This window comes from Cyprinodon variegatus, unplaced genomic scaffold (assembly GCF_000732505.1).
Source record: "Cyprinodon variegatus isolate N-32 unplaced genomic scaffold, C_variegatus-1.0 Scaffold273, whole genome shotgun sequence".
NCBI lineage: Eukaryota > Metazoa > Chordata > Actinopteri > Cyprinodontiformes > Cyprinodontidae > Cyprinodon > Cyprinodon variegatus.
The window spans coordinates 990,915-1,009,893 of NW_015150726.1; the positions used below are offsets into that span (position 1 = coordinate 990,915).

Here is an 18,979-nt window from a genome sequence, read left to right on the forward strand (position 1 = left end):
TAACTGAGACTGCGCCTTTTAGTACGGTGCGCCTTATGGTCGTGAAAATACGGTAATTCTGGTCTTGCTGTAATTCAATTGATGCACTTTTGAAGGATTTTATTAAATAAATTGCAACAACGGATAGTTCCATATTCTCTTTATTTTTTCTTAATTGTTGAGAGGAAAGAAAAATTGTTCCTTTTTGATAATGTTATTAAATTAATAACTGTAGACAAAATTTTCTTCAAAGTTTATTCTCTAGCAAACCTCTGCTGCTTATGCTTCATATCCAGAACTAAACCACCTGATCTGTCAATATGATTATAGATTATAGTACTTGAACTCTGACCTTACCATCCAACAAACATGCTCTTTACAGAAGTAAACGTGGTTTTTGTTGTGTTTTCCTTCCACCACAGGCTGTGTGTTTACCTTCACCTCATTTATCAGCTCTAAATGCAGCAGCTGGCTGGTACCACATGAGAAAAATATGTGGCTCCTTCCCAAACCAACCCTCGGATACGAGCCTCAGAGGAAAACAGGGCAGCTCAATGTTATTTCTCCCACCTCCAGGGGAATGCGCTTAACACAAGGGCATGGGAGCACTGGCAAAGGGGTTAAAGATATCAATTCACACCACATTATATAAGCAGCGATGAGGGAAGAAAACAAAGAACATTATTTGGTTTAGTATATAAGTGATACAAGGTGTTCTCTCCAATATCATCTTCTATCAACCTACAGTAACGCTACCAGGCACCGTTAAGCAAACACCCCCTGCATGGTGTTAAGCTTCAGAAAGTTTAGTCAAAGCACAAGAAGGTCATGTGACTGGTTGTGAGTATGTGAAGGAGGCGGAGTGCACATAGTCCAACTCCTCCTACCTGGTCCTGTTCTGGAGCTGAGTGACTGGTCCACTGTGTGATGCCAGTGACCCGAAACCCATTTAGAGCCTTAAATCGCTGCCCCTGCCCCCCACCCCCCAGCTCCACCTCTCTCCACTGCCACGCCACTAACCTCACAGCTCCTTAAGACGGTGACAAATCACCTTCAGATCCATAAAAAGCGTCTGCGTGGACTCCACCCCGGCGTTGCTTACAGCCTGCCCAGTCTGTTCACAGAGAGGATTCCTCAACCTGAAATGAAGCAGTGGGCATAAACAACACTACCCAACACCCTCTTCATCTTCTACCTCATATCTATGGTCTGATCAGACTTACACGGACAAAAATAAACATTGTTTGAGCAGGATGTTGACAGATCTGCTGGAAACGGCAAGGACATTTATCACAGGGTGATGTGATCCCGTTTGCTGCATGAGAGTCGAAATGTATGTTTTTGTTACATTTATGTTGCATGAAATGATCCGTCTGACGCGTGTTTGCCTGTCAGATTTTTTTTCCCGGAGTATGTTTGCATACCTGTTGGTTAAATCGGTCGCTGTGTATATATGTATTTGTATGTGTGTGCTTGCAACATAACTGTCTGGCTGCCAGGTAGGGGCAGTAAATCTATCATTCCTGCTGTGTTTACTTACCACTTTAAAAAGCTGTATTTTCAATTTAAACAACGTTTATCACTAAATGCAGATGAGCTTCTATAGCTGCGGCCTCCACAAAGACTCCATTCACTGTTAGCGCTGGATTTGACCAGGGAAAGTAAGTCTTACATCCAAGATTAAAGGCTTATTTCCTAACCAATTTGCTCTTCTTTATCTTTAGGATTCCTCTCAAACTATCATATTACAAATAGGATTGTGCTCAAAGACCAACATTAAAGGTACGACCAATACCTTTCCACATAAATGTCATGCTTCTACCTTAGCAGCTCTACAGTGAGCAGAGGAGACAAGATTTATTTCTTCTCCACCTTCTCTCCTCCTTATCTCCCCTCATTTCCTCTTCTTGTTACTCTTCACCTCCCCTTTTTTTTCTCTTGTTCCTGCCTCCTGTCAAGGAGGCAATTGTATGCATAAATTCTGGAGCAGCTTGAATTTAACCCTCTAAGTCAGCATTAACTACACAAACTTTAGTCACAACTGGATTTGTGATGTCCCTTGATGATTCTTTATTGGCTGTAACCAACAAGCAGACATTCACAATGAGCGAGGGCTGAGCAAACTCAGCATGTGTTGTTGTAAATTATAGCAGTGGGGCCCCCGCTGGGAGTTAGAACAGATTTATAGGACACTAATAAGCACTATCTCTCAAGCAGATAGCTCTACAAGACACTTGTCTGTGCATGTGTGTGAGAGACATTGACTGGGAGGGAAGGGAATAAAAAATGAGAAATTTCCGTTTTAGCACAAAACACATGTTGGTAAAAATGTTTCAATTGGGATCTGGCTGGATTTACATGAGTAAACTAGAACATGATGTCATAAAATTACAGCTTACAAAGAAAAAAAAAAGAAAGTATTTTTTCATGTGGCCCTGAAAAATTCTAATAAAAACATACCATCATTTAACCACAGTCTTGAATTTAGTTTAGGCTTTTTTTTCTCTCCTCACAAATAAAATATGTTTTAGCAGAAATCAAAAAATGTTCCTTTTTTTTTGTTTATATATTTTTACACTCTCCTAGGAACCAACATGTTGGTAATCCCAAATTCAGCATGTACACATTCTTCCTAAAACACATAAATTTTACAGTTTTTGTTAGTGTTGGGCTGATCGATACAAAATGTTGATCATTTCGATACAACCCAATTTTTGGTATTAAAATTGGATTAAAACTATCATGTTTATTTTAGTAGTTTAGTTTCAGGTTCAGTCTTTCATAAAAAGGCAACAGGTTGTCTCTTTTCACAGAATTATTCATAATTTTTATGGTGATTTAAAAATTTTGTAGTTTGAGAAAAATCAAGAAAATACCTGTAGTTGTTGGATGTAGTGTGTGATGACATATTACCAAAAAATATTAAAAGTATTTGTTGTGATAACGTTGATACTTGCCCTACTATTTACCTTGTATACCAAAGTAAGTAGTATGGCACACCACTATAAATTTTGTGTGTGATAGATGCAGTTAAAAACACCTCAGAAATGTTAACAGTAGTTTTATGGTGCCACATTAGTAACGATAAAGTTATGGCTCTCCTCTATATGTCCACCAGAACAGCCGACAGGGCGTCAACTAAAGCTGGTGGAGTTATAACCAATGCAAACATGTTTGCATTCAGCAAAGATGTTGTTGAGTACAGATTGGAAATGATCAGATATCAAATACAAAGTTACTTCCTCCAATGATGTAGTTCACAATTCACATATATATCAATCAATATATAAGGGTTACCCCCATTCATCTATGTATGCTGTTCTAATAGTCGGAGAAAATATGATAATTCATCTGTTGTGCTATCTTCCAAACTACGACCATTAGAGTTTATTTTACACACAATAATCTGCTCATTAGTTTGAGGAAATCACAAAAAAAAAAAACAAAACAAAAAAAACTTCCTATTCTGTTAATTCCGAAGTTCAACAAATTTAGGATGTGGTTTCCCAATACATGAAGGAGCGGAGAGTATGAAGGTGGGATAAGCAGGTTATAACTCAGTCAGTACAATGACAAAAAAAAAAGAAAAACATACAAAAAACCCCCCAAAACATTTTATTTGATTAATTCAATTTAATTTAATTCTGTTTATTTAAATAGCACTCATTTCAAGACACTTCACCAGATCATACAGTCAAATTGATTCAAAGTTTTCTATCTAAGGAAAACCAGTTGATTGCATCGACTGATTGACTCTTCAGCAATCCCTCACACTAAGTATGCTTGTAGTGACAGTGGAGAGGAAAAACTCCCTTTTAACAGGAAGAAACCTCCAGCAGAAACAGGATCAGTGTGAGCGGCCATCTACTGAGGCTGACTGGGGTTCAAGGAGACGGAAGCAGACATGCAGAAAGAAGCAGAGACACAAAAGGCAACTGTCAACCATCTCCACAGTCCAGGAAACACACATCCAGGCAGATGAGCTCCATGCCAGTTACTATGTCGGCGAATGAAAGAAAGCTCACACAGTTAGTCACAGTAAGAAAAACAGAATAGACGTGGCGAAGCTGCTTGGAGAAAAAGCACAGAGTGTTAGAGATTGATCTAATAAATTCTGCAGAGTGGGAGAATAGGAATAAAATAAAGAAGAATGATGAAAAAGGGGTCCCTATGTCCTCCACCAATCTAAGCTTACAGCAGCATAACTATAGAGAAAGGTCTGGATAACCACTCTTAACTATAAGCTTTATCAAACGGGAGAGTTTAAAAACTTGCCTTAAAAGTGGACAGGGTGTCTGCCTCACGGTCTAAAACTGGTAGTTGGTTCCACAGGAGAGAACCCTGATAACTAAAACATCTGCCTCCCATTGTACTTTTAGAAATTCTAGGAACCTCTGGTAAACCTGCAGATTTAGAAATTCATCACTAACAGCTTCTAATATTCCTCCAATATACTCATTATAATGTCAAGGCCTACATATATATATTTCTAATATCTGCTAAAAAAGAATTAACTATCAATAAACATCCATCCATTATCTGACACGCTTGTCCCAATTGGGGTCGCGAGGGGTGCTGGTGCGTATCTCCAGCGGTCTACGGGCGAGAGGCGGGGTACACCCATGACAGGTCGCCAGTCTGTCGAAGGGCAACACAGAGACAGACATGACATACAACCATTCACACACACACTCACACCTAAGGAGAATCTAGAGAAGCCAATTAACCTAACATTCATGTTTTTGGACTAATAAACAATAAAAATATAATTCATCACGCAGCTTATTTTTTGGGGGGTCATTAAAGGTAGACATCTTAGCAGGTAATTGTAAGTATTCAACAATTAAAAAAGTTATTATTAATGTCTGAAGTTATTTAGGCCTAATGACTAACGGAAAAAGTTTGGATCATGACCTGGAGTGACTCAGTTTCATATGAGTTTGATGAAAAAATGTTTATTTCAAATTTATTGACTCAAAACTTAAATCTGACTTGAAATGACTAATTTAAGATATTTTTAGACTAACTCTTCACAGATTTAGAAGTGATTGGTGAACTGTGGGTTGAGCTACACCGTTCATACAAACATTTGTACTCAGAATTTCAGTTCTTTCCTTCCAAACACCCATGTGGTTGTGACTCTTTTTCCTTACAGTAATTGAAAACAATCTGCTGCCAAAATGCCGGTAATATCCAGCAATGCTCTGTATGTGTAAGTTAAGACATGCTACCTGTCAAAGTTGTTGGTTTAAAAACCACAGCCTGCTTCTAAGAGCTGCCTTTGACAGAGCAACAATACCATCAAATCTGACTGAAGAAACTTGCACACAGCAAGAAAGAGCTAACATGCTGATGTTTTGATTGTGAGGATGTTTCTCTGTTTGTGCCTTTTTGGACTTTATTGTTGTGCGTGTCTCTGTGTGTGTTCACCTGTGACAGGGGCTATTCATTAGATAGAGATGAGCTCATGAGGGTGGGTCCCACAGAGGGATTGGTGAGTGTATCTCAAATCCAAGGTTAATCCTGGCCTTTCACTCTGCAGAGTCTAGTTAACAGAAAGCGTGGTGGGTGGGTTTGGAAGGAAGAAGCAGAAATGAGAAACCTAATCGGATTTTGCTTTCTGAAAAACACAAGGGGAAAAAAAAACGCAAAAAAAAAAAGAAACAGAAATTTGATTCCTTTCTATTACAGTGACTTTAAACATTCAAAGTAGCAGATGACAGGTCTTTGCAACTCACATGTTGTCTCTAGATTTTATCAAATGATTTATGTAATAGAACAATAAACACCATGCATAATTATGGATAAAAAAAACAATACGTAAAAATTGTGTATAAGATTTGGATTCAACCTGTTTAGACAGTAATGTCTGACGACCTTAAATGCTACAGGTCTGTTTTTTTTTAATCATCTTTAGACAACTCAACGGATGATTTTACATAATTTTAATTCAAGAAATTATTAAAATAAGCCAAGCTGGATGGAAAAGAGTTTTTACAAATAGTCCTAAAGTCTTGCTATTGAATCTTGGGTTTTGACCACATAGCCAACTGTTAGCCTGTGGTGGCTGGCCACCCCACCCACCCAAATGACCTTTATTAAGACATAAAAATAAAAGAAAGACATTAGAAATTCAAAATAATTTGAATATATTTATATATTTTTTAGATATGCAAGACACATATTTAATCTTTAATGAAGAGTAAAAGAGTAATGAAGAATAAAGCTGTTTAGTTCATCGTTGGATCGGTGACAGATTTCCACCTTGGGGCAAAAAAATCTTTGGCCATTAAAAGTTGTACATGTGCAGTAGCTCCTCTGCAATGCACAAGTATAGGGGAGTTTGGGGAACAGGAGAGTAGCACCCTGACCTGACAGGAACTGTTGTCACAATCATAGTACGGATGATTGACAAACTTGGAGATGACTGGACAGTGACAGAGAGAGAAATGGTGCAAGAAAAATTCAATTAAGTGAAGTCCCTTAAGGCAAACTTAGCAAGAGAATCTGGAGGTGAGGATTGGACCTGATCAGCTGAACATCAAAATGAATCAGCAGTCTAAAGACAGAGGGAGACAGTACACTCTGTCTTTTTCCAGGACCTGGTTCAGCTACAAGGCTTGGCTAACTGCATGCAGCGAGGCTAAAGCTTTTTTCTGTTCTACTGTCTCCCTTTTTGAAACCCAGCATGAATAAAGACAGGTAGGACTGATTTAAAGCACTTTTTAGAAAAGGCAAGAAGAACAATCTGGGATTCACATTGAAAATGATATAATATATTTTACTTTTTCTAGGTGTGTGTTCATTTGCATAATTGCCCTTAAATTAACAAATTCTCAGAAAATTAATAGTTCTTATATACTAAAAAAATATAACGCTAACTAATAGCTTCTCCATTATTAAACTGGTACATTATTTTTTTAGGCTTGTGACAGCGTATTGAAACATGCAAAACCCTGTTATGCATTTACAAAGCCTCAGAAGAGCAAGATTTATGTACAAAAATTATACCTGTACATGAAATTATGTTCTGTTTTTATGAAGTGTTTTCATAATTTTTTTTGTTGTTGGCATTTATATAAATATACTGGTGTGATAACTTAGAATATATTTGATTGGTTTTTGGTAAACATCTATTTTGAATTTATAGGCCCCTCCGGAGAAAACTCCACCAGCCGCCACTGCTGTTAACAGAATGGTTTTCTTCTAGACACTCTTTAATAAATCTTTAAAATTGTGGAGCACTTGCCTAAAAATGCTCCTGTGTACAGATTGTCGAACAAGAGCTGAGCATTCAAAAGGGTTTCTGATTAATGCTACCCTACCTGTCTCATCAATTTAGGAGAATAGCTTTTTATTGCTATGTCACACTCTTTTTTTTTTATTGTTTAATCACTTTATTCTCTGTGTGATGTCCCGGTTGGGTTATTTTCTTTTATCCTTTTCATATTTCCAAAATCTTATCTCTGATCTGTCTGCAATGTTCACTTCATGTTTCTGGTTGTTTTTTTTTTTTTACCAATGGTCTCTAATTTTTTAACCTTTTACAGAGCAAGTGCATTTACACTGCTACTGATTTTACCTCACAAGCAGTTTTAAGTTAATTTTAGTTCATTTATTTGATAAAGTGCCAATTCCCAACATGTTTTCTCTTAAAAAAAACACTAAATTTATACCCATAAATATATTGAAATCAATCCAGTCATACAGAAGAATACAAAGTCAATAACATCAAAAACAATTATGTTAAGTTTTGTTTATTATTTTGATTGGTGGAAAAATTTTGTATCGAAGCCAACCCAGTGGATTTAATCAAGTCTGATTTAACATGATACAACAAGAAGATGTGGACTTCTTTAAAAAGAGGGAATCTTCAGCACAACCAGGCTCAGGATGAACGGTCATCTGCGTCGTCTGAAAGTTTTTTTTTTTGAAGACAGAAAAGATACACACACAAAAAGGGAAGCAATAATATGTATGGAAAAGTTTCATGTAAAATAGTAAGGAGTTAATAACAGTGGTTACCTCTTTTCCTCTGTGAGAGAAACACAGCTGACCAGATCAACTATAAAACAACTGCACAATCTGTAGGATGATAGAAGACAGAGTTTCAGAGATATATGTGCTTTAATTAACCCAGTCTAGGAGAAAGTTAAACACATAAATACATAATCAGGTGTTTAATATACAGGAAAAGCACACTGGTATTGGTGGCCTGATTTAAGGATCAATCACAAAATCTGATTAAAAGATGGTTTTTCTTCTCATCCTCAGTTATTCTTGAAGAAAAGTGGTTGACGTATTTAAAAGTAATTTGACTCATTTATTATCACAGTATCTTTCTGCATCAGCCAGGTTTCTGTGAAACAAAATGATCTAATTTTCACAGTTCAAGTCAATAACCACCAATGTATTTGAGGACAGTGATCTTACCCCTAATAAATCAAATTATGAGGTTTTGAATGTGCTTAAACATGTGTATATATGTCATCACAGTCAGGATACTGTCCAAGCAGAAGTTGAAAGGATTTGTCAAACAACAACTTTGCTTCCTGGTCTGGACCCTTATTGTTTTGTTGTGGAGGACTAATAATTTGATCGTGATTACTTTAAAAAAAGTCAAAAGCGGGAAGGATTCTGTGTCCCTCTGAACAGAGCAGGCTGTCCTTGTAATTGCTTGGCAATAACCACTATACCCCACATAGTTTTTAGGACCCCACCTAGGCAACCAGTGGATGAATGACTGCATGCAGCTAAACATGTCATCACTGGTCAGATTAGGGTGGGGACTGGAGAAAATTATGGAGTCCGGCAGTAGTTTCGGCAAACTTTAATTTTAGTGACAGCCTGAATGACAATTTTGCTTTATTCATCCTAAACCTACAGTAACTGTAGTTTTAGATAGGCTTTGATGTTGCCCATTCTGACACCTGGCAAAATTTGAACTATGAGGGCTGATGTTTTACACGCCACGTATCTGACTGTGGAGAACACCAGAGTTTGCTGGTGACAAATGTGAACAGTTAGGTGGTGACCTGTAAGCTGGGATCTAGCACTGTGGCTCATACATCGAATTCAATTCAATTCAGTTGATTTATATAGCACCAATTCACAACACGTCATCTCAAGGCACAGTTCACATGACCATACAGTCAAATTGTTTTCAGTCAAGTTTTCTATCTAAGAAAAAACAGTTAATTGCATCGACTCATTAACACAAAGGCAATCCCTCACACTAAGCGTGCATGTAGCGACAGTGGAGAGGAAAAACTCCCTTTTAACAGGAAGAATCCTCCAGCAGAACCAGGCTCAGTGTGAGCGGCCATCTGCTGAGGCCGACTGGGGTTCAAGGAGACAGAAGCAGAGATACAAACAGCAACTGTAAAAGGCGGCCCAATCTAGGAAACACAGCCAGGCAGACGAGCTCCGATCCACGTCCCATGTCAGAGGATGAAGAAAGCACATCCAGCCAGTCACAATCAGAGAAACAGGACTACACTGGAAACACAGGCACATCTCCAGCATCTATAAACAAAGGTGTTGATGGCAGCAACACAGCTAATATTTCTCTCCATGATGGTGTCACAGTCAGCTACATATAGTCATCTAACCAGTCTGAGCCTTAGCTGTTCTATGGGTATCTCCATTTGGTGGCTCAAGGTTGGCTAAGGGGCTTCACAGAGTCAGACCTCCAATTCTGACAGGCTGCAAAAGTTCAATTATTGTAAGTATCAGTACTGAAAAAGGAGGAAGATGAGTATACAAACACCTGCCACATAAAAGAGGAGAGAGGAGGAATCTGAGCCAGGAAATGAGAAACAATAGGGTGGAACAAATGGAAAGTGAGATACTGAATTTATCTGATCTCTTTCATCCCAACCAAACATAAATGGTCCCCATTCATGATATGAAGCAAGTGTTTAAATGCATTAGTGTTAGTAAAATGAGAAGTCTTATCATGTGGTACATTTGTACTCAGATGTTAATATATTTGCTGCTCTGAGTAGGAAATTTGAACATAGTCATAATTAGGAGTCAGACAGTCAGGAGTATGTAATGTAACATAACCAAACCTGACTTCCACATTCACGATGGCTGCTTCTCACAGCAAAAGTTGAAAAATATTTTTTACTTTGACTGTTTCTCTCAGTACTTTTTTATTTACTTTACTTTTACTTCCTGCATTTATCTGTTTAAAAGCAAATATGTTTCACGACTGTTTGCATGCAAAAAATATCACGTAACAGATTTTTTTCTTGGTATTGTCATAACAATGAGTCGAATCCACAAGCAGCAGGCCGCAGCCCTATCACCTTGGAGACAACGGAACACTGACTTCCAATGATGGTACTGGGATACAACATTCCAGTTAAGAGAAAATGTATCAAATGGAGAAAACCTGTTTTAGCAGCAATTCCACCATGCAAATAAGCCAAACAGGCAGTGACATGATATGTCTTACCCACAGCTGTTTTGTGATAGTCTATAGCTACCAATAAAACCTGAGTCAAATACCTTAAAGGTCTTAGTATTTACATGACAAAAATGCAGGAATATCATCAGTATATCAATGTTCTTCTTCTGAACATTAAGGGCAGCATAACAGGCATGAAGTGTTTGGAAGAGATTCGCTCCCGCACACATTTATGCGTTAACCCTTTTCTTACATCTGTGAGTTGTGTGCTCACACACTTACAGTCTGAAAAAAAGTGACAATCCACTGCAAATGATATAATTCATCCTTGGAGGTTAACTTCCCTGCTTCCCAGAGTTTCTTTCTTTCTGTGGCCTGCCTGACTGATTGTTTCACAGCGTTTTTGTCAACATAGAATTCCACAGGAAACGAAAGTAATTAAGAAATATTGATGCTGGATTCATCTATTTGCTTTTCCAAAATGATCATTAGCAAAATGTGGCTGCAGCCATTCATCACTGTACAGAGGCACTTGGCGTCTGATACACATACTTGCTGCGGGCCTATCCCAACATTTTCCTTGGTGATGACTTCATTAGAGCTCTTTGGTGTCCTGTAAACATGTGTCTCTCTGGGAGATATGATATAACCACTGGACTAACTGTTCATCTGTCTTCTAAACATGTGTTGGAGCATAACGTCCCAAAGCAATTCAAGGAAGTGGCCAAAATGCTGGAATCACTGTGACAGGGGCTTTCATTTAGTTCAGCGATAAGTTTGTGTTACTAGTGAAATAGGCCTGACGACATGTTCTTAGAGAAATATGAGGCAATTAGTGATGTTCCTAAGAGGAACAACATTCAGCACAACATCAGTCATATAAAATAAGAGAAGTAAATGTGACATCATTAAAATACACAGTTTCTGCAAAGATAAATTGTTGGTTCTCATTTTAGGAAATGTAAAATTCCTCCAGCACAATGTAACCCTTTCAGTGAAGGGTACTACTGTAAATGTTTACACATGTAAAGAATTATACAGCAGTTAGGAGGGAATGTGTGTATTTTTGGTGGGAATGGTTACTATTGAAATGTCACACATGTCATTCATTGTGTGTCAGAAGGGATATGCTGGAAATCAGCACCTTCAGTTGAATTTCACTTTATTGCATTTGCATACGTCAGTAATGTTAAGTAAATTACAGATGCAAAAAAACAGCAGAGCAGAGTGACAATGTGCATGTAAACATCAGGAAGATGAATGTCGTATTAAATAAAGGTAAAGGTGCTGACTAAATTCTTCAGCCTACTGGTCTGACTTGTTTAGAAATGTTATACCGGTAGGTTCTTGCATTTTCATTTTTTTTGGAAGCTGTTTAAGGGATGTTGCATGTTTAGATATCTTTATAATGTTATTTGAGCTCACAATACATATATGTTCAAGCTGATATTATTGATTTATACAAGGTAAAAAAAATAAATAAAAGGAAATTATTTAGAAGGCTTAAAGGAAACGTAACCATAATTGTGTTGTATGGCTCCTGGATCAGGTATTTTTCTAAATTTTTCAAGTTTTTTTTCCCTTTTGTAGAATAGTATAAAAATTTGAATAGTTTAAAATCCACAACAAACCCTAGATTTAATATCTATCCCTTTTAAGTGTAGAAAAATTGTAAACAAGCCAGTTAAGAGTCTCTCAAAACTTAACATAATACAATTGTTTAATTTAAAATAATCCATTCTAACATCTGAAACAATGATTTACTGCAAAAACAATCTAACAATTCTTAAAAGAAGTCTTTAAGTTTATCCTTAAATTGAGTAGGTAAATAAGACGATCTGCCAACTGAATCAGTATTTTTACCCTAAAAATAAGATAATTAGATAATAGATTATAAGCTTAAAAATCAGTATTTTAAATGTAAATTGTCTCATTCCAATGTGAGGTATCTCACTTACCGGTTTAATTCAAGAATAAATAGATAAATGCAGCTATTAAAAAAAAAGTTGACTTACTTAGATTTAAAATTTTTTTAAAGTGTATTTAAGTATGATGTTTGCAGTCAATTTGTAATTTTATCTACTTCTTTAGAACACATTAAGATCCTTAATGGGTTTGTTCTCAGAAGGGTGGGCCCTCAGTTTTTAAAAATACAAATTAGGAGCCTTTAGATAGGCTTGAATTTAGAAACCTGTGATCTCATGTTTATGACTGATTTTCACCATCATCAGAGAAAGGTAAACAAAGTGGTCCTCCTAAACTGACAGATCAGGCTGAAAGACAGGAGACTTCTCAGTTAATTTCCTATTTGAGAAACACACTTTTTAAATAAACTCAGTAACAGTCTTTCTCTATTTACAAAAGCAGTCTGTACTTCCTCTACTGACTATATCTACTAAGAACACAGGCAAAAGAAGGAAATTACTACCAGTGTGAGATTTGTGCATGTTGAGATTCAATAAGAATCAAACCTAACAATTTATCATCTTTTATCCAGCATCCTGCTGCTGCCACAATTCAACAACACTACATTTAAGGAACTAAACATTTAAGCACAACCAACTTGTCTTCTCAACTGTTCTGTGTGTCTTCTTAGTTTAGGCCAAAAGTTGCACACATACAGTAACAAGAGGAAAGACTGATTTATTATAGTCTTGAGAACAGTTTAAGTGTTTAAAGACAGTTCTGCGATACTCAGCAATCCTGAAGAACCCTTTACAGTGAAAGCCAAGCTCGTAAATCAGTCGCAACAACAACCAGTATCAGGGAGAGGTGATTACGACTATGAAATGAGGAAAAAGTGAATCATTGCTGTTAACAGACTTAACACCTGATGAGCCTCTTAAGAACAATGTAATGTTATCCACATGAAAACACGACCTGTTTGGCAAAACATTGTTTGCTTTCAAAGGGCTCAGTTTTCTACAGTTCTGAATGAAACTACTTTTTTGTATATATTAAAAATGACATATATTCATTTTATTCAGTTCAGCATATATATAGCACCAATTCACAACATATGTAATCTCAAGGCACTTTGCAGAGACAATTCAACCAGATCCAACATATTCTCATCATGAGTTCGTATGAAATCGTACGAAAAGTTATGCACACTATATTGTACATTTTCGACATTTTTCCTCAAAAAACCACATCAGTGCGCATGCGCAGGCAGACAGACAAAAAAAGCAGATCCGCGGACGGACGTAAAACTGGGAAAAACAGTGCAATAATCACTTCTTCATGTCTCTAACTACGTTGCTTGCTGTTTTATATCTTAGGGTAAGGGTTAGGGTCAGGGTTAGGGCTAATTGTATTTTAAATTCTATGTTATTGAATGGTGCGTAAGATGCGCATGCGCATACGACGAAAAAAATGTCCAAAACGTACGAAATTACGGTGCATAACTTTTCGTACGATTTCATACGAACTCATAATGAGAATAGGTTGCCAGATCATACAGTCAGATCGGTTCAAAGTTTTATGTACTCATTGACTCTTCAGCAAACCCTCAAACTGGGCATGCATACAGCAACTGTGGAAAGGAAAAGCTCCCTTTTAACAGAAAGAAACTCAGAACGAAGCTGAGTGTGAGTCTGCAAAGGCAGACTGGAGTTCAAGGAGGCAGAAGCAGACATATAGAAGGAAATAAACGTGCAAAAGGTAACTGTCAACCAGCTCCACAGGCGGCCCCATCCAGGAAACACAGCCAGGCAGACGATCTCCATGACAGTTCCCATGAACTGAAAGAGATCACATACAGTTAGTCACAGTAAGAAAAAAGGGACTACACTGACAAAAATAGACTCAACACAAAAATCATAAGTGAAATTGTAGCAGATAATTTGATATTGTTGAGCCATAGTCCACAGCATCATTGTATTGATTATGTTTTTTTTTTAAACATTTGCCATTCCTTCTTATTTGTGTAGTGGCTTAGTTGAGTTCCACTAGTTTAATCAAGAGTTTTAAACAAAACAGAAAATTATTTTATTGTCCCACAGTGGGGAAATTCTGGTGTTTACAGCAGCAGGAGGATTATAGAAAAAAAACCCAAAAACAAATTAGCAGAGTTCAGTGTGCGCAGAGTTTGATCCTGCCCAGAGAACAACAAGTATGAATATCATTTGTTTAAATAAAGCTTGAATGAAAATTCAATCTGGAAGACTCTTATCAGCTTCACCTGAACCACCTGCGATGTCCCTCATTCAGCCCCAGCTAATCATCTCAGGGGCCGCATATTCCCCGAAGCCAATCATCCTCAAGATCCCCTTCATTAAACTCCTGGCCTAGCTTTTCTCTCACGTATGCAAACAAACTTTCACCCATCTATCTGAGTCTCTCCAGGTTCAAACAACAAATGCTCCCGATTAGGTATTGAGTATAATTATTGCACAACATAAAAATAATAAAACCGTAAAACATATTAATTCAATTCAATTAATTTTATTTATATGGCACCAAATTACAACACTTTCTCTCGAGGCACTTTTCAATTCAACCAGATCATACAGCCAAATTGATTAAAAATTTTCTATCTAAGGAAAACCAGTTGATTGCATCGACTCATTGACTCTAAGTCAATCCCTCACACTAGGCATGCTTGTAGCGACAGTGGAGAGGAAAAACTCCCTTTTAACAGTAAGAAACCTCTGTTAGGTTTTTTCTTTTTCTTTAAAAGGAAATAACTATGGTAAAACTCAGTTTTCCTGTTCTGATACATTCCAGCCAGTTTTAACAATTACTTAAATCTAAACTACAGTCTGTGTTCTCTATTTTTTGCTTTTGTTTGATGCCCACAGCATGAGACTCTGAATCTACTAAAGCAAGCATGAGCACTGCAGTGTTTGTTGCTTCATCTTTCAAAAGTAGTAAATGTGTGGTTAGTTGACATTGTCATAAGTAATAAAACACCAACCAATAAGTGCTGCACAGCCTGGTGAATCCCCTACGAAGAAACAAACACAGGCGAAGAAGAAAAACATTTAGCCACTTGCTGTAACTTGTTGCATCCCGTAGAAAGACACAGGAAGTTATAGAGCTTATTTTCCGTAGAAAAGCCACAAATATGTTGTGAAGTTTCCTTAATGGCTACAACAAACATATAATTGGAAAATGCTGTCCGGGAACCATAAATCTTCAGCTGGTGAATTTACAGCAGCCTCTTCCTTGTTTTGTAGCCTTGGTTACATATGAAAAAAATAATATAAATATATCTTTTTTATGTGCTGCATACAAAGCTTATACAGCCTTTCATCTGAGGATGTATACTATTTAGTACAACTCCATGTCAAACAATTTCAGTGAAATAACTGTAAAACTACGACTGAAACCATTTCTACCTCAATCAAGGTTTTCTACTCCTAAACGGTTCTTGCTCAATATAAGAAATGTGGAAATTATGTAGATACTTTTAATGTGTAAAACCTATTCCACTAAAGGCGATAACAATCAAGACACATTTTCCTTTTTTTCACAGCATAAAGTATTTTGTCCCAGCCGGAATGTGTGCAGGACAGCTTAAAATGCTGCTGATGCTTGGAGATGGCTTGGCCCTGGACACATGTGGTGGAACGGAAGATGAAGGAAGGGAGCTGAGAGGAGTCAAAGGCAGACTTGGATGATAAAGGGTGTGGAGGTGGGTTGCAGCTAGATTGAAAAGCAGATAGAGCCAAGATGAGGTGGCTTAAAATAGATACTAGTTGTAAGTCTGCTTCTAGGCCTCAGCAGAAAGCTGAACCTTGTTCTGCTGGAGATTTCTTCCATTTAAAAGGGAGTGTTTCCTCTCCACTGTCACTGCATGCATGCTCCACATGAAGGAATACTGTAGGGTCAAATTGATCTGATTGGATTGTCTTTGTAAAGTTTCTTAAGATGATATGTGTTTTGAATTGGTGCTACAGGATATAAATAAACAGAGTTGAATTGAATAATTATCTAAAATTCATTTTGCTGTACGACTACTGAGCTTACATTAGCATCTTTACTCTTGATTTGCCTGTTAGCGTATTTAAGTCCATGTGGCTCCACTAAATTGTGCCAAGTTTGAAGCTGACAGTTGTTCTCCATCATAAAGTGGTGCTATAAATGTTAAGTGTTTCAGCTATGCTCTACACAGCTCTCCTGGGATGCTGAGGATATCTGATCCATTTGAATTGAGCAGATTATGCAGGACAGGATCCTGAAGCAGTCTTTCTTTTTTAACCACCAATGTCACTATAAAGAATTGCTTGATGTGTGATTATAACTGAAAACCCAGAAATGTGGACAGCCTATTTTCTGGTTATGCAAGCCATGCACATAAAAAGGATTTTGTTTTTATAGACGGCAAAAGGAATTAGTGTTTTTGAGACTCTAAAAATGATCAGTTGAAAGAAATATCCTGGACTGGGAGAACAGATCTAATGCAAGCGATTTGATGAGATCAAATAGTTCTTATTTTCACTTCATTTCATACTTTATTCAGGAAACATCATTGGAGTTCTACCATCTTTTAGTGAGTAATCTCAACTTTCTCTTTTGAGAAAAGCAGAGGTACTCAATAGTCATTTAATGTGAGAGATGCTATTTGGTTTCAGCGAGGCTGAAAATGATCTACGATGCACTTTAAGCAGAATCAGAAATGTTTGTGGAAGATTTTGCAGTCTAGTACCTTCATCAGGTCTGTTCCTGTTTGGCTGTGACTCCATCCTGGAGAGAAATATCAGCTGTGCTGCTGCCATCAACACCTTGGTTAATAAATGTTAGAGATCGGCTTGTTTTTCAGTGTAGTCCTGTTTCTCTGGCTGTGACTGACTGGATGTGCTCTCCTCATCCTCTGACATGGGAGCTGGCTCGGAGCCCGTCTGCTTGGCTGTGTGTTTCCTGGACGGGTCTGCCCATGGACCTGGGTTACACTTGCCTTTTGTATCTCTGCTTCTGTCTCCTTGAACCCCAGTCGGCCTCAGCAGATGGCCGCTCACACTGAGCCTGGTTCTGCTGGAGGTTTCTTCCTGTTAAAAGGGAGTATTTCCTCTCAACTGTCGCTACAAGCATGCTTAGTGTGAGGGATTGCCTTCCAGTCAATGAGTCGATGCAATCAACTGGTTTTCCTTAGATAGAAAACTTTGAATCAATTAGACTGTATGATCTGGTTAAATTGTAAAGAGCCTTGAGATGATATGTGTTGTGAATTGGGGCTATATAAATAAATAAATTATTTTTAATTAATATCATCCTATTTTTTGGGCAAATTGCTCAATACAAGAGAAAAATACCTCACCTAGATTTGCGTTATTGTCATTATTTTTAAGAGTACAAGGACTTATGATTCATCAAATGTGGAAAGACAAGATAAACATGTGAACCAGAAGACACATTCTTTCCTTGAAATTTTCTGGATGTAGACCAAATCCAAAACTTAAACTGCTCTTAATAAGCATGGCTGGATGAGGGCTCGAGTTTATTTCCATGGGGAAAATGGGAACTAAAAAAGAATAAAAAAAAAAAAAAACGTTTACAGAACTGCAAAAAGAAACAAATTAAAGTTTCTGCAAAGCTTTTTCCATAGTTTTACTATGTATACCAGTTACTTTAGAGGGGGTGTCACTGCCTCCTTATCCTGTTTTTTTATCTGTAGCAAGAAAACAAACCACACATAAACACAAACCTGCATGTCATTTAAATCTCAAGATAAAACAAATAAAATAAAACTCTACTGTAGAGGTGTAATATGTAAGCAAATTGCTCCTAGAAGGTTCCCACCTTTTCACTAAGCGTACCCTGCTAATGACAATCGCTGATGATTGAGGCTTTATCTACCTTTCTTGAGTTTGACCCGATATCCGGAGTGACCCGAAGGGTTCAGGGGAAAGGCTGCTGCAAGGAGATCATCTGTGTGTGCTTTACACCCTACTTCCTCCTCCAACTTCTCAGGAGGTCCGGTCTAAGCTGGCAGCTCCTCAAAGGCGCTCTTCTTTTGCCCCGCGCCCCCAGGGAGGGCAGCCTCCAACATTTATGCAAAGTCAACAAGCCCTAATTGTAGGATCAGCTTACAAACTAAATTCCTCTTGAGCCCATTAACAACTGCAGTTAATTATAAGGCCAGTGGAGGGGTGTTCGAGAGTGAGCGGCAGCAAAAGGAGGTGATGCAGAACCCTGGTGGGAGAAAAGCTCCGTCACTGACTAGGGGGAGACACAGGGCGAAATCTAAATCTAACTCAGACACTTTTCCTTTAGCTTCAGTGTTGCAGGAGTTCACCTCCTCCCCTCTAATTACCCCATGGACAGCTGACATGCACATTCATGCAAAAACTAAACAAGCAAATTAAGTGGGTGGAAACTGATTGATAAAGTACAAACCTTATAAGATTAAGCTCCAGATTTTTGAAAATCTGAGAAAAATATCTAATCTGTACGCTTTGAACCTTTTTTCCCAATTATCAGAGATGGGAAGTAACGAAGTACAAATACTTCGTTACTGTACTCAAGTAGATTTTTCTGATATTTTTACTTTACTTTACTACTTATTTTTATGGCGACTTTTTACTTCTACTCCATTACTTATTTTTCTTCCCACTTCTGACTTCTACTCATTACATTTTCACA

At 37.6% G+C, this 18,979-nt stretch overlaps 1 long non-coding RNA gene across 1 annotated transcript in view; it reads left to right on the forward strand.

Moving 5' to 3' along the window:
* The window catches only part of LOC107089941, a 62,617-nt gene that overhangs the window by 9,143 nt on the left and 34,495 nt on the right, over positions 1-18,979 (forward strand). The window contains exon 2 of the long non-coding RNA XR_001481457.1: positions 15,873-16,031. This is a non-coding gene — a long non-coding RNA (uncharacterized LOC107089941). The remainder of the gene's footprint in view (positions 1-15,872; positions 16,032-18,979) is intronic.